The sequence below is a fragment of the Beta vulgaris genome, chromosome 4 (genome assembly GCF_026745355.1).
Source record: "Beta vulgaris subsp. vulgaris cultivar EL10 chromosome 4, EL10.2, whole genome shotgun sequence".
NCBI classification, from domain to species: Eukaryota; Viridiplantae; Streptophyta; class Magnoliopsida; order Caryophyllales; family Amaranthaceae; genus Beta; species Beta vulgaris.
In genome coordinates, this window is record NC_079205.1 from 1,645,553 (window position 1) to 1,662,940 (window position 17,388).

The following is a 17,388-nucleotide window of genomic DNA, read 5'->3' on the forward strand; positions in this document are numbered from 1 at the left end:
CTTTTTGAAGATGGCAACAAAAGGCATATACAATATAATATGTAATTTATATATGTCACATAATAGACTTTTTATTTATTTTGTAACTAAGAGAAAAAACAATTTTATATAAACTTGGGAACATGAAACATGGCTATAGAAAAATTATTTACCCTTATTGCCTTTCTCTTTCCCCCTTTGGCATCTTCAAAAATATTATGCCACGCACTAGTATGGAATTGGCTTTCAGCAACGCATCAAAATAGCCTACTACAATGCTATAAAGCGTCGCAAGCACTTTTACAAACGCACTAGGAAGTGTTCCGCTTGCCTGTGTCGCTACACCTTGTAGCTACGCTTTATTTCTGCGTCGGTATAGCTAGGATAAATGCGTCGCTAGTTCGGAACGCTTTCAAGCACGCTGTTGGGACACTTTATTAGCGTTGTAATAAGGTAGCTACGCTCCTAAAGCGTTGAACGAGATCTGATACAACTTACTATTTCCTATAGCCATAGAGACCACTAAAAGCGTCGTATAATACTTTCCACACTTTTAAAGTGCCACAAGAGTTAATTTATGATCTCAATGCTATAATTACAAATTGGTTTAACATTTGCAAGTGAACCAAAATATAATATATTGATTAATGAAAAAATTAAATCGTTTAATACTCTATATAAGCAATCTTCAAACTAAAAATAACCAAAGTGTCTAACTCATTTAGACAAACTCAAGGTACAACCTAATGTATGTAGAACAACAAATGTTAAAATTTATAATCCAACTAAATAATAACAAAACTTAATATATCTTGAGTCTTGTGCCCAAATAGATGTTCCAATGTCCTCAAATCTTCGACATTCACTTTTTCGTTTTGGTGCATCCAAAATTAATCTGAGAGGCAAAAAAAAAATGTCAACAAAAGTAATTAAAAAAATGACATAAACATGCAACATACTAGTTTAACAAACAATAAATAAGATCTACTAGGAATGTTACCTTTCGACAAAAATCCAACTAGCTAATTAGATAATTAATGAGAGTTGTCATTTCCAGAAGATGGAGCTTTATTAGCAGCCTACATCCAACAAGCATAAAACTAACAATTAGCATAGAACATGTATGAATCATATGACAAACAACTCAAAGTTTTTTTTCAAACCTGTGCACTAATAATATCAATCCCAGCATTGACATCAAATATCATGATTAATAATGGGTTACATATAACATATACACGATAAATTTGACAATAGGTAACAATATACTAACTAACTTACACACTAACAATATAGTATATACTAACTAACTAACAGCATAATCAAAGATCTATTAAATCCAGAAACAATATACTAACTAACTTGCACACTAATAGTTTTGAGCAGGTTTACCCCTGATTCGTCTGCATCATGGACTTCCCTTTCTACTTTCTTATCTTAATGAAGTAGAAGTACTAACATCATGACATCCATATTCCATATTTAGTTTTATCATTACCTTTGTTTTTTACCTTTGTTATTTTTTTTTTCTTCTTTTACACAAACAAGATCTGTGTACTGTGAGTACTACTCAAAACTCCACAAATAGTAGTTTATGGAATATTGTATTACTTTAAAATTAAATCAAGTACTCAATATGATTTATTCTCTACTTCAATATGCAGTTGGGTCACTATTCTTCTCTTGCTTTTCCTAACCTCTCAACTATTGCATTTTAAATATTGTGAAACAAAAACAGCAATATAGACAATCAAAAGAAGGATGACGCTAAAACTCATGGTTGTGTTGAATCGAAGGAGAAGGTGAATGATTGAATACAATTTCCGAATTAAAGAAGGATTTTTTTTCATGTACTACAAGAGTTTCATATACTATTACTTAGAGTAAATAGTGTATAATAACGATGATCAGCCTATATGGCTATATTTGATACACTTTGTTATTGGTGTAAATCACTCCAATACAGAAAAGTTGAGTGAATGCAATGGGGAAACTTGCGATGATGAAGACATATATATAAAAATGATTGCAGTTAATGATAATCGAATGAATGATCTCTCTCAAAGCTTAGACTCGATCTTTGAAATTGCATATTCGTCCCCACTTGATAATGTTTCATCAACATTCAACATACATATCGATCCCTGGGGGATATTCTTCCTTAAGATACCGAATTCCTAAATAGAAGTTCATTAAGTTTTTACTATAAACGAATTCATGAGAATATGCGATAAAAGTAAGATTATTTGACATAATTTTCATTGAATGAAAGTCTGACCCTAGTTAAACAGTAAAAATTAACTGCAATAATTCGAATTGACTGAAAGTCACATAGAAAGAAATATCAACAACATTCATCTATAATTCGAATTCAATGAAATTCGTAACTGGAGTCTCAATTTCCAAATTAAAGAACGAATTTTTTTTTTTACAGCAATAATTCGAATTAAATGAAAGTTACATAGAAAGAAATACCGGCAAGCTTCATCTATAATTCGAATTCTATGAAATTCATACCAGCAACATTAATCCATGAATCGAATTGCAATTGAGTAAAATTCTTTCATAAAGAGAATACTTACTTGTTGAGCGAAATACGGTGGAGTCTTGCCCAGCAAAAATTTAAGTAAACTGGATCTTGCTGAAAGGAATTGGAGTCTTCAAATTTCGAAACGTGAAACTGGATCTTGTTCGAGTGCAGAGAATTTGGAGTTGCTGAAAGGGAAGGACTTTGTTGTTCGAGACTTCGAGTGCAGAGAATTTGGAGTTGCGTGAAACTGAGAGTTGGAGTAAATTAGGGCTTTGTTTTTTCTTCCTAGTTTAGGCTTACCTGTTTTAGTGGTGGGAGTTTTGAATTTTTTTTTAATTTTATGCGGGCTTTTTTGTTCACAAGAAATTGGAAACTGGCAACGCTTTGTTAAAAGTGCTCCAATTTGTTCCATCAATTTTATGAGTCAGCACTTTTTTTAACAAGTGTTGCTATTTAAGCGCTCCTAAAGGCTATTTTTCTAGTAGTGACGATTTCGAAAAGATGAAATGTATCTATCAAAACCCATCACACCACCAAACTTTGTTAGAAACAATTTGGTTACTATAGGCGAATAAAGCATTTAACTCTCAAAAACCGCAATCCAAGAATATAAGTCATTCAAGAGATGCACACATGCAAAAAGATTCAACTTAGAATTAGTAAATTAACATTGTTCCATTGTCGCATGCGAAGGAAGGAAAGAAAGAAAGAAAATACACAAAAAAAATTGTTCCCATAAGATATAAGAAACAAAATTAAACTAGGAAGAGTGTTTAAGGCTTAGGAGAGGAGGGTTGTTCGACCACTTCTTTGCACTAGTGGAAAAAACCTTATATGTCACTTAGTAACAGATAAAACCGCATCCGAAAATATACATTAAAAATGAGAAGGAATGTTGAGAATACAATCTGATGCAGTCCTCTTGTGGATCGCAACAGATTAAATAATCTGATTCGGCTTATTTAAAAGCTGATGCGGTTTAGTGGACCGCATGAGATCTTTGTGTTAATATTCGCTCAAAACTCACATTTGCAGCCTTTGGACCAACACTGAATATGGCCCGCGAAAAAATGGCCCAGCACGCAAACACATTACGGACGGCCCATATACGCAAACAAAAATGACCAAGCTCTCTCTCCTCCCTCATAACCCCAATCACCCCTCTCACCCAAACCCTAATTTTCCGCCTCTCCCCTCTCCCTTTCTCCTCTCTACTCTCTACTCATCATCCACGCCGTCTCCTCACTCCTCTTTCCTCTCAACAAGCAAAGGAGTCTGCATCCCTAATTAACTAATTAATAGTGAAATGAAGAACGAAGATGAACGAAGATGAACGAAGAACGAAGAAATGAAGAGCCAAAATGGGTAATGAAGAAATGAAGAACGAAATGAAGAGTGAAACGAAGAAATGAAGAGACGAAGAATCGAATAACGAAAGTGATTTGTTTGAGTTTTGATGGGATTTTGTTTTCGTTTTTTTCTTCGTTTTTTCGTTTTGTTTTTCCAGATTTTTTTGTTTTTTACGAGATTTCTTCGTTTTTGTCTTTTTTCTTCGTTTTTTCGTTTTTAAGCGAGTTTTTTCCTTTTTTTACGAGATTTTTCATTTTTTTTTATTTTTTCGTCAATTTTTTCGTTTTTCTTTTACCAAATATCTTCGTTTTTTGGTTTCTTCCTTTTTTTCGTTTTTTCCGTTCTTTTACTAGATTTCTTCGTTTATTCGTTTGAGTTTTTTTGGTTTCGATTTTCGTTTCGATTTTTTTGTTTAAGTCTCTTAATTTTTTTATCTGATTTAGTTTTTCTTTTTTAGGTCTTAATTTTTTATCTTTTTCGTTTTTAGCCTCGTCATTTTCGCTTGTTTTTTTTTGTAGTTGTTGGTTTTGGATATGTATTGCAATTTCCTATACATAAATAAATTTGGATGGTATGGTTTTCCATTTTTTGTACACATATTATCCGTAATTTTATATATAATTATTTTCTGTGTTCATGTTGTTCCTCTGTATTTTTTTTAATTATCGTACATATATTGTTGTAATTATCGTTTTATAAGTTGAGTTTTTGTGTGATTATCGTACTGTATTGTTGTAGACGAATTTGTAAATGTTAAATCTGATTTTTATTTTGTATAATTTTTCCTATTATTTGGACTAGATATAAGAGGACACCAAACACACCAAAAAGTGATTTATACAAAGCACAGTACTGTGCTTTGTATAAAGCGCTTTTTTTAACACCAAAAATTGACTTGTTGATGCGGTCATTTTAAGAATCGCATCAGTATTTTGACTTGTTGATACGGTTCATGGGGAAAATAAACCGCATCAGATTATGAGTAATCTGATGTGGTTTTTCCCATGAACCACATTAGATTATGGTTTTCTGATCCGGTTTTGGACTGTATCAGAATTTATTAGACAGCTGTTGCGAGCGCATCTGATGTGGACCAAAACCGCATCTGAAAGGTCAGTTTTGACCGCATCAGGTGGGGTTTTTTCCACTAGTGAATTCCACCACATCGTCCAACTTGACCATCACTTCCTTGTGGCTGCTTTCAATGGTCTTAGCAAGCTTGAACATGATATCCTTCAAAGTCATCAAATTCTTGTTCATCTTTTGTAGGTATGTGGTCATATCTCCAAGTTGCTCCATAATCATCGTTTGACCCGCTAAAGCTTTGTCAACCTTCACCGTCAACCCTTGCACTAGCCCATTCACTCCTTGTGCTTCATGAGCAAAATATATCATAGATTCCAAGTGACCCATAACCAATATAAACAAATAATCTAACCTTTGTGCATGAGTAAAGGTATAAGTAGCACCAATGGAATGGTTTTGGGATGAGGAAGGTGAGGGGTATGTGGGTTGGGTTCGGCGGTGGGTTCCTTAGGATCAGGAACAACAGTTTGTTCCTTTATGATGGGAACAATTGCAGGTTTCTTCCCTTGGGAACAGGAGATGTAGGCGGTTTGGAAGGAGGAGGAATTGGGGAGTTTTGTGGTTTAGGATGAGGGGAGATGCAATATTAGGTGGAGTGGTGTCCAGGGGAACTGGGGATTGTTCCCTAGATGGAGGAATGCAAGCCTCATAGGCTTCTTTGGCGATCACCCTAAGTCATGGATACATATTGATAATAGTTATGCTTTGAAAGTTTACTTAGATCGTCAATTGCTTTGTGAACCATGGGTTGAAGAGATGACTTTGGGCTTTTTATCTATATTTGTTCTTGACTAGAGTTATGGGTTAAGACTCTTGGAAAACCCTCATGAGAGCAAACTCGTCCATTAAAGCAGTCTATGAGTTGAAAGGGATTGTTGCATATCTTTATTTGTGAAAATTAGTTGTTTTGGACTTATTTTGAACATCTTTATTTCCACATCTTTATTTCGGTTGAAGAGATGACTTTGGGCTTATTATCTATATTTTTCCTCTTCATTTATATCATCTTTTAACATATTTTGCATAATTTAGAATAATTGAGTTATTTGTAGCTTATTTGTGAATATAAGTTATTTTGGTCATTTCTACAGGGTTTGGTAATGCTTATTTGTGTTTGATGTTGTAGGATCAACCTTAGAGGTCTCCATACCACACACCAAGCATAGAGTGGAGCAATTTTGCCAAAATAAGAGCTTTTGGAAGGATATGTGCACAAGAGTCATATTAAAATGGTCATAGCTTTCATCACAAATAATATTTTTCAGTAATTCAAGTTGGAGATGAAATTCCAGTTCGATAGCTTTCCAATGATCGATCATAATCAAAATTCAGACAAAAAGTTAAAGAGATATGTCTCTTTGAAGTCAGGTGCGTCTGCCACAACGGAGCGCCCGCTCCGTATTGTGTGGAGCGCCCGCTCCAGAAACCTATAAACCTTCTGCCTGCGTGAAATTGTATGGGAAGCCCGTTCCAAACTATATGGAGCGCCCGCGCAGCTTGAATTTATTTTGCGACTTGTTTTCAACATGTTTAATGATGTAATGTTTAAATCTTTTAAAAGGCATGAACCCCGAACTTTTTGAAGGGGATGAAGGAGGGCTAGCATCCATAAGCTTAGTTACATGTTTTGCTTAGGGTTTTTAGAGAGAGAAGTGAGAGAAACTTGTTCAAAAGTTTGGAATTTGAAAAATATCAGAAGGAAACTTGAAGATTTGGAGAGTCCTTACAACTTTAATGAGAATTTCTTACTCTCTCTCATATTTTGTTGCTTTATTTACTTATTTTCATATTATTTTCACTCTATTTACTTTTTCATCCTAGATTAGTGTTTGATTTCATATTTTAATTTGTTGTTTGTTTCATTTAAAATTTATTATGATTTGTGAGTAGTTATTTTGCTTGGGAGGGGATGAAGCCATCAATGATATCATGAGCCTTTGGGGGGTATATTTGGATTATTTTTGAAAAGTGAAATCAAATGAGCAATAGGGGTTTTATTGTTGGTTTTTGGGAATGGCTTCCATGAAAACTTAATTAATAGTCACTTAACTAAACTTGCATGAAAATAGGGGTTTTAGTTAAGGGATTTATTTAGTCTTTCTTGTTATTCATGCTCTTTAGTTGGGGATTGTTGCATGAAAATAAAACATAATATCCAATTTGAGTAATGATGTGGATGAGTGAAAGATTAGAAATTGTGAAGAAAATTGGGAGTGTAGATGGTGAGGGAAGAGAGAATTGGGGTTAGGGGTTTTGAGAGAGAGAGAGAGAGAAGGTGAGAGAAAGAAGATGAAGTTAGATGAGGGTTTGAAAGAGAGTGAAAGAAATTAGAAGAACTCGTGGGTTTTACTCAACGAATCTGCGTCTCGCCCGACCGGGCGGATTTCGCCCGACCGCCCGGGCGGAAAATTTGCCTTAGAATTTTTTCGTTCTGATTTTTTTTCTTTTAATTTGTGCTTACGCGCCCGCCCGGGCGGATTTCGCCCGACCGCCCGGGAGGAATTTCTTCCTTAGTCATTTTTCACGTTTCTGAATTGCCCAGCTATTGATGCTTGCGCGCCCTGCCCGGGCAGATTTCGCCCGACCACCCGGGTGGTGCCCAGTGCACATACTTCTTCGCTTTAGTCCATTTTTTCCATGCTCCTGCAGTGGTGTTCCACACATATGAAAATTTTTCACTCAAAAAAAAAAAAATTAAAATAAAATCAAAAGAAAAATGAAAAAGTAGGAAATTGGGTTGCCTCCCAATAAGCGCTAGTTTTTAAGGTCATTAGCTCGACCACCTCTTGTATCACTCAGGTGAAGGGATGGAGAGTATGATGTCAACTTGCTCAGCAATGGGATCTCCAGCTCGGTAATGCTTCAATATGTGGCCATTGACTTTGAAAGTGTCACCTTGTCGGTTCCAAAGCTCCACTGAACCATAAGGAGAAACCTTGCAAACCTTGAATGGACCGGACCACCGCGAACGAAGTTTACCAGGAAATAGTTGCAGAAGAGAATTAAAAAGAAGAACCAAATCCCCCTCCTTGAACTCTCGGCGCACAATTCCCTTGTCATGCCATCTTTTAGTCTTCTCCTTGTACAATCTAGAACTCTCATAAGCATCCAGACGAAGCTCATCAAGCTCAGCAAGTTGAAGGAGTCTCTTCTCACCCACCGTTTGAGAGTCGAAATTGAGGCTCTTAATAGCCCAAAATGCACGATGCTCTAACTCAACAGGGAGATGACATGCTTTCCCATAAACAAGACGATAGGGGTGGTACCTATGGGGTCTTGAATGTTGTCCTGTAGCCCATAATGCATCATCAAGTTTAGCAGCCCAATCTTTTCGTGTTCGTGCAACCGTCTTCTCTAGGATAGTTTTGATCTCACGTTGGAAACCTCCACTTGTCCACTAGTTTGGGGATGATATGAAAGTCCCACTCTATGATGCACCCCATACTTCTTAAGCATAGCTTCAAATTTGTTCTCCAGAAAGTGCTTACCTCCATCACTAATCAAAACCCGTGGAATGCCAAAACGAGGAAAAATAGTTTTCTTGAAAAATCTACTAACCACACGAGCATCATTAGTTGGAGAAGCAAGAGCCTCCACCCATTTGGAGACATAGTCCACAGCAACCAAAATGTACTTGTTCCCATAAGAGGAAGGGAACGGACCCATGAAATCTACGCCCCACACATCAAATATCTCCACTTCAAGAATAGTGTTAAGAGGCATCTCATTCCAACGGGAAAGATTTCCCGTTCTTTGACAGCGATCACAAGAATGCACATAATGATGAACATCCTTGAACAAAGTAGGCCAATAAAAACCACATTGAAGAATTTTCGCTGCAGTTTTATTAGTACTAGCATGGCCTCCACAAGGTAAATCATGACAATGAGATATAATAGAGGATACCTCATTTCCAGGAATACACCTTCTAATCACCCTATCCGCGCAAGACTTGTAAAGGAAGGGATCATCCCAAAAATACCTCCTCACATCCTTAAAGAATTTCTTCTTTTGCTGAGATGAATAGCCATGAGGAATAGTGTCACTAGCCAAATAGTTGGCTATATCAGCATACCATGGGATCTCTGCAGTGGCTAAAGCTAGAAGCTGCTCATCAGGAAAAGTATCATCAATTGGTAGAGCCTCATCACCCTCAGCATCCATAACAATTCGAGAAAGGTGATCTGCAACAACATTCTCAGCACCCTTCTTGTCTCGAATCTCCAAATCAAACTCTTGTAACAACAAAATCCACCGAATCAAACGGGGCTTAGCATCAAATATTTAAGAGCCGCATGATCAGTGTGAATTATCACCTTCGACCCCACCAGATAGGACCGAAATTTCTCCATCGCATATACCACGGCTAATTGATCCTTCTCAGTTGTGGCATAGTTCATCTGGGCCGGAGTAAGAGTCTTGCTTGTATAGTAGATGGCATGCAGTATACCATCCTCTCTCTGACCCAATACTGCTCACATTGTGTAGTCACTAGCATCGCACATAATCTCGAAAGGGAGATTCCAGTCAGGCGATTGAATTATAGGAGCAGAAATAAGAGCCGCTTTTAACCTGTGAAAAGCCTCAGTACAAGCATCAGTAAAAACAAAGGGGACATCTTTGCCTAAAAGCTCAGTTAGAGGTCGAGCAATTTTTGAAAAATCTTTTATGAAGCGGCGGTAGAATCCCGCATGACCAAGAAAACTCCTTACTCCTTTGACAGAGTTAGGAGGTGGTAAACGCTCAATGACCTCTATTTTTGCTTTGTCGACTTCAATGCCCCGATGAGAAACAATATGACCCAGAACGACTCCTTGTTGCACCATAAAATGACATTTTTCCCAGTTGAGAATCAAATTAACTTCTTTGCATCTATGGAGCACCTTTTGTAAATTAGCAAGGCAAACATCAAAAGATGTTCCATAGACGGAGAAGTCATCCATAAATACTTCCATAGAGTTCTCAATAAGACTGGAAAAAATTGCCATCATGCAACGCTGAAAAGTGGCAGGAGCATTACACATCCAAATGGCATCCTTCGATATGCAAAGGTGCCATAAGGACATGTGAAGTAGTCTTTTCCTGGTCACTTGGATGAATAGGAATTTGGAAAAAACCAGAGTATCCATCCAACCAACAGAAAAAGGAATGTTTTGCCAGTCTTTCTAACATCTGATCAATGAAGGGGAGGGGAAAATGATCTTTTCGGGTGGCCTTATTCAATCTCCTATAATCAATACACATGCGCCACCCTGTCACAGTTCTAGTAGGAACTTGCTCACCCTTATCATTCTTGACAACGGTCATACCTCCTTTTTTAGGGACTACTTGAACAGGACTAACCCACTTACTATCTGAGATAGGGTAGATTATACCTGCATATTAAGAACCTCTTTCTTGACTACTTCCATCATATTTGGATTAAGTCTTCGTTGAGATTCTATAGAAGAAGCATGTTCGTCCTCAAGAATGATTTTGTGCATGCAAAATGAGGGATTAATACCCTTAATATCATCAATGGTGTACCCAATGACATTCTTATATTTCCTTAAAAAACGAGCAATTTTTCAATTTGAATGTCATCAAGCTCAGCATTAACAATAATAGGGTATGTATCATTGGGACCCATGAACACATATTTCAAAGTAGAGGGGAGAGGTTTCAGTTCTACCTTAGGAGGCGTAGTACTCTCCTTAGTGTCCTCAGAACGCAGCAACTCCTGGAGAGGCTCTTCAGATTCAGTGGCTCGTGTCTCCTCTAGAAGTCTCTTGTATTCCTTAGTCTCCCAATCTTCCTCATCAGCACTACCCATCAAGACCGTTTGTAGCGAATCATCCAGTTGCAGATTGAAAGCCTCGGCTTCTATCACCTCATCAAGAGCATCCACTCTATAAACAGTTTCTCCCATAGAAGGAGAAGTCATGGAGTTTGTGAGTGTGTACTCCATCTTTTCATCACCTACTTCAAAAGTGATTTTACCCTTCTTCATGTCAATAATGGCTCCAGCAGTGGCCAAAAAGGGTCTCCCAAGAATTATGGGAACTTGTGCATCCTCCTTCATCTCCATGACGACAAAATCACAGGGAATAAAGAATTTACCCACTCGAAGAGGAACATCTTCAAGTATACCAAGTGGAAACTTCATGTCCTGTCAGCTAGTTGTAGAGAGATGCGTGTGGGTTTTAGTTCGCCCATGTTGAGTTGCTTGCAGATAGATAGGCATGAGACTAACACTAGCCCCAAGATCACACAAAGCATTCTTGATAGCAATATCTCCAAGCTTGACCGGAATGGAATAGCTGCCCGGATCTCCTAGCTTTTCTGGAAGCGTATTCTGCAAAATAGCACTACACTCAGCAGTTAGTGAAACAGTGACATTTTCTTCAATTTTTCGTTTGTTAGAGAGCATGTCTTTCAAAAACTTAGCGTAAGAAGGCATCTCAGATATGGCATCTAAGAAAGGTATGTTGATGTGTAGCTTCTTCAGGATGTCAAGGAACTTCCCATATTTCTTTTCAAGTTTTGCCTGTGCCAATCTTTGAGGGAACGGAACAGGTGGCTTGTATGGTTTAATAGGAATGACAGTGGGTTCCTCCTTCTCAGGCTTCTTAGCTTCATCTTCCAAACCCGTCTTCTCTTGAACTTCCTCACTCAACTCTATAACCTCTTTTGCAGTGTTGTTTTGCTCAGTTACCCTCCTTGTAGGCTCTTGCAATTCTTTACCGCTCCTCAATGAAATGGCATTGATATGCCCTTAGGATTTGGTTCAGTTTGCCCAGGAAGTTGGCCTGAAGGTTTAGAGAGGTGGCTTATTTGTTGGGCTAGTTGGGTCATCTGACTCTCCATCAATTTATTATGAGCAGTGATTTGTTGGAGAGATTGTTGAAGAATTCATTCTGCTTGGCTTGGTATTCAACTTGCTTTGCCTGAGAGGAAGCTAAATTCTCCATGATAGTCTCAAGGTTGGGTCGAGAGGATGATGATGAAGGGTTAAATGGTGGTCTTTGTTGGAAACCAGGTGGCTGGGAGTAGTTGGTGTGTGGAGGTTGAGGTTGGTTATTTTTGTAGGAGAAATTTGGGTGATGCTTCCAACCTGGGTTATACGTGTTTGAGTATGGGTTGTTTTGTGGCCTTGTGTTTGTGTTTAGGAGGGCATTGACATGCTCAGTTCCCGCTCCCATATTATTATATTGACATTCAGTAAAGGAGTGACCTTCACTTACAAATCTCACAAATAGGTGTACTGGTCCGCTACTCAACTGATCAACTTTAGCTGCCAAAACTTGCACAGTGTTAGTTAAAGTAGCAATAGCATCAACCTCATACTTACCTCCCTTTTTAGGGGCTCCACGAGATATACTCCAGTCATTCAGGTAATTGTTGGCAACCATATTATCCAACAATGTCTTCGCGGCTTCTGGAGTTTTTGCCATGAAAGTACCACCAGATGCGGCATCAATAGAACTTCGAACTTCATGCTTCAGGCCATTGTAGAATGTCTGAATCAGCAACCACTCAGGAATGCGTGGTGTGGACACTGCCTTTGCAAAGCCTTGTATCTCTGCCATGCTTCATAGAGAGACTCCAATTCATGTTGTTGAAAGCCAGATATCTCGTTTCTGAACTTGGAAGTTCTCATAGGAGGGAAGAACTTGTAAAGAAAAGCCTTCTTAGTTCTGGCCATGTGGCAATCTTCCTCACTTCTTCTTCTTAAACCATTCCTTTGCTTCGTCCCTGAGAGAAAAAGGAAAAGCACAATACCGAATTAAATCATCAGAAACATTAGTTAATTTCAAAGTATTGCATTTTTCTAAAAAGTTAGCCAAATGATCAGTAGGGCTCTCTTTGGGTGTTCCCGCATAAGATCCTGTGAGATAAACTGGATGAATTGTGGCTTTAGCTCGAAATGATTGGCAGCGGTTGTCGGTCTGGTAATGGTGGTGGTGGTCTCATCGGGCATAGCATATTCCCGTAGAGACTTTGGTGGTGCTTCGTCTCCCATTGTTGGTTCTTGTTGTTGCTGTCTTCTTCGACCTCCTAATCTCCTTGCTGTAGCCTCGATCTCGCGATCAAGAGAAATCGGATCTTGTGAACCCTTTCTACGAGTGCGCATGCAACAAAAAGACTGAAGAAAAGAGATCAAACAGCAAATAGAGTGACAATGATCGAACAAAAACAGTTTAGCTAAATAAAATCAAAGATAAACTAATCTAATATCGTTAGTCCCCAGCAATGGCGCCAAAATTTGGTAGGCGTGTCGCGCACCTATCAAAAGTAATTACCTAACTAACTTCCTAACTATGTAGCAGGGCAAGTCAGGGTCGAATCCACAGGGACAAACAGTATCAAACACTAGTATCTTGACTCAATTTAACTAAACAGTGACAAACAATGATGAAAAGGGTGTTGAACTAAGACTAACACTAAACTATGACAATTACTAGGGCACACAAGGTATAATCAGTTAATTAAAACATCTAGAATTTAGCATCACCACTAACATGACCAATACATGAATAATTTCCATCCCAAATAAACATAATCAACGGTTCAAGAGGAGTAATGCACCCTATAACTACCAAAGACCTCTCCCGAGTACCAATGGCTACTCTAAACAGCAATCAAACCTATCCCATGGAATCATGCAAGAAAGAGACATTAAGCATAGCATTACAATTAAATTCCTAACAATCCTATCTAACTATTCCCATAGAAGATATTCATACCATTGATTGGATCAACAAAACCATCTAAATTCAATTCCCATTGAAAATAAGATATACGGAGTCAAATCAAAATCACCTATCCCTAGTATGATAATGAGCATAAGAACAATCCAATCAAACAAGAACAATTGATCATATAAACTTGGGATTAATGGAAGAATTCATATATTAAATCATCGCTAGGGTTTAACTTAACCCTAGATTAATAGACTACTCACTCATAATTGAAATAACAAAGCAAATAAGAGACATAATAATAATAAGGAAAGAAGAGATTAAGAAAACTTAGTCTTTACTTGAAGGAATCAAAGCGTAGTAATCAATGTTCAACAATGGAGTATACTCAAAAGCTCTCTAAAAAGTTATAAAATGTATTATCTAGTAAAAAGGCGTAATTTCTAATTCTAAGAAAATAGGTATTTATATGTCTCATAAATCTGGCGCAACACGCGCTTTAAACGCTCAAAGATCGTCTCGCCCGACCGGTCGGGCGAATTTCGCCCGGGCGGGCGGTCGTCAGGTCTGATGCTTCTTCGTCGCGCCTGGTCGGGCGCCTTTCAGCAGAATTATTCTTCGCCTCGCCCGACCACCCGGGCGGATCTCGCCCGGTCGGGCCCGCAAATGAACTATCCTTGGCTCTTTCAATCGTCTGAAATTGACTAAGTAGAACTCGCCCGACCAGCCCGGGCGGATCCCGCCCGGTCGGGCGCGAGAGTAAATTCATCTGGCAGCTTAATTCTTCAGAATATTGGCTAAGTAATTTCGCCCGATCAGCCCGGGCGGATCCCGCCCGGTCGGGCGGTTACCAGATTTTTGGAATCTCAACGCGTCATGACTTCCCGTCTCTTGCAGTGGTACCAAAGGGTCAGAAATGTACCAAAATATGGTTATTCCTACAAAAATCAATCTGAAAACACAAACACACTGCAAGACACACATTAGTACTAAAAAGGGCTCCGAAGAGCGCAATTAATACCAATAATTCATGGGGAACGGGGGTAAAATTCTATATAAAATAGACACATCAAGTAACCCTCTTTAGCTTGAAAGAATAATTAGGGACTTGTTATATGACCCCTTTAATTCATTTTCATTGGACTACCCTTTTATTTGCCTGATTTTTTCGTGATTGAAATAATTGGTGACTTCCCCTACCCTAGTTCATTTTATATATAATAGTTTTTATTAGCTGATAATTGACAAATCTCATACAACTATATCTTCATCCTAGCTTATTATAATTAACATTTTCGGTGAATACCTAGACTCCTTGTGGATGAATGACCCTTGCTTGCCATATATTTAGGATAGTGGTTAGTTAGGTAATTTGATTTAGGAGTTCCATTTAACGACACGAAAAACCTATTATCATAAGTTATGAGTCATGTTGTTATAAAATATTTTATAAATTAAGAACCTTTTAATCAATTTTTCATATCTTAAAATTTTGGTTTATAGGAAATGAAGCTTTAGTCTTGTTATGTACTAATTGTAACATAAAATTTTTGCACACATATTGATTCTCCCTCCATATTTTTACGAATCTTCCTACTTTTTGAGTAAGTACATTTTATAAAAATCTTCCTATTTTTACTTTAATCCTTATTTGGTAAAATTTTAACCCTTTAAACAGACTTTGTACTTTAACTCACTTGTTGGGTCCACATAATTTTACACTCTCTCACAATTACGTTTCTCTCCTATTTAAAAGCGATAATTAACGAAAAAGAGTCAATGGAAATGCAATTATCTTATATATATATATATATATATATATATATATATATATATATATAGAAGTGAGTTCATATGAGAATGCATACTTATATGAGAAATGAGAATGAATTTTACACGCTATAACTCTTATGAATAAGTGATGTAACTCTAATGAAAAAGTGATGTAACTCCAAAAACAAAATATTTGAAAAAAAAAATTCAAAAAAAAATATTTTTTTTTGAATTCAAATTTTTTTAGAGGGATATAACTCTAATGAATAAGTGTTGTAACTCTAAACCAATCGTGTGGTTAAGATTCATTCTCATTTCTCATGTAAGGAGCATTCTCATGTGATCTTGCCTCTATATATATATATATATATATATATATATATATATATATATATATATATATATATATATATATATATATATATATATATACTTCACGAATTTGCAGCAAAATCAATAATTCAATACTGCCTCTCTTATATGATTGTATCTCCAGGTACTTGAAAAATAAAGAGAATAGTTAAAGCATATATTAATGGGGCTACGATGAAATTAGGTAACTATATTAATAATAAACTTAACCTAAATTACAACATGACTCACATATAAGATAGGAAAAATAAAGGGGTTTCGACTCTGACAAGTCAACACAACACCACACTACCTGGAAAGGTATATTAGTATCAAATTACTAATGTTGCACTATGGTGATCATAGCACGTAACCCGATCAGTTGGGCGCTCGAATTACCCAAAATTATGCAGATGCACATCTCTAATGGGTCTGAAGTGCCTCTTGGGCCACGACTCTTGTCTTGGCTTTCACGATATCTTAACTCGATCCTTTACAACTATAAATTCTCCAATGACCTTTTTTCGCCAAAAATCAAAGGCAAAATGCCCATAATCTCCACCATAAAATATATCGGAACGAAAAGGGAGATAGGACTAGGTATATATGTTGCACTTACGTCATTTAGTAAATTATATTAACAGTTTTTTTTTACGTTGCGAAAATTTACATTAATTAAAAAAGGAAATTACAATATAATGATATTAAGACTAAACACAAAACATAAATCACACAAAACTTAAGGTGAGCTTCACTTGCTCTTACATATCTTACTAATAAGAAACCAACTTGTTGCTAATCCTATCCAGATGAACCTTATTTCGGACGAATTTTGGTGGGTTTGGATAATATATTTACATATTAGTAAATTATATTTGCATATTACTACAATATACATATCTCGGGATTACAACACTATTAACAATACCACAAAATTCCATACCAAAGTTGTGATTATATGTTGACTCACAACTATGAATCCGTTTGATGACCTCAGTTTTTTTATCCATGATTTCATTATTTTTACTTCTTTTCTGCGTTGGTTCTTCAACCATCTTGGGTCATCATGTTGTGCGGTATTAAAATCTAAGCAATGTGATCCTGGTACCAAAACAAAAGTGATGAAGGCAAAAAAAATAAGTATAATATTTTGATTAGCTAATAAACGTGATAGAATCCTTAAAAATTATACCTTCTTTTGTCTTCACTGCTACTATGTTGTCGGAGAGGTTTTCTAGAATCCTTTTAAGATCGAAATACATCATTAGAAACTTAAATAGTTCAAAAATATTAGTTCGGTACAAATTGTAGAATTTCGTACCCGACACGACTAAACGGGTCTTTAAGACCATTGGAAAATATTATGTTGCTTCCAAGTGTTTTGAGAGCTGATTTGACATCCTATAACATTAAAAATTTAGATACTATATTAGAGATATAACGGATTAAAAATTGAAAATTAATGATATATTCTACGGAGTATATTAAAAAAATGATGTATATTATATAAAAATAAAATGTATAAAACATGTTTACCTGATTGCCATAATATGTTGACATCCAATGAGGGTTTGGATACACCCCATATCTCTCCCAACACTCCACAGAATATTGTGTTAAATTGAATGGGTTGGGTTG

At 36.7% G+C, this 17,388-nt stretch overlaps 1 long non-coding RNA gene and 1 other non-coding gene across 2 annotated transcripts; one reads left to right on the forward strand and one right to left on the reverse strand.

Moving 5' to 3' along the window:
- Window positions 1-600: 600 nt before the first annotated feature.
- On the reverse strand, window positions 601-2,810 carry LOC104891791 (uncharacterized). The gene is made up of 3 exons (XR_789850.4): window positions 2,562-2,810; window positions 980-1,058; window positions 601-874 (listed from the first exon to the last, which is right to left on the reverse strand). It is a non-coding gene; the product is annotated as an uncharacterized LOC104891791 (long non-coding RNA).
- Window positions 2,811-12,465: 9,655 nt separating this feature from the next.
- On the forward strand, window positions 12,466-12,572 carry LOC125497249 (small nucleolar RNA R71). Its single transcript, XR_007273878.2, has one exon. It is a non-coding gene; the product is annotated as a small nucleolar RNA R71 (small nucleolar RNA).
- Window positions 12,573-17,388: the final 4,816 nt, after the last annotated feature.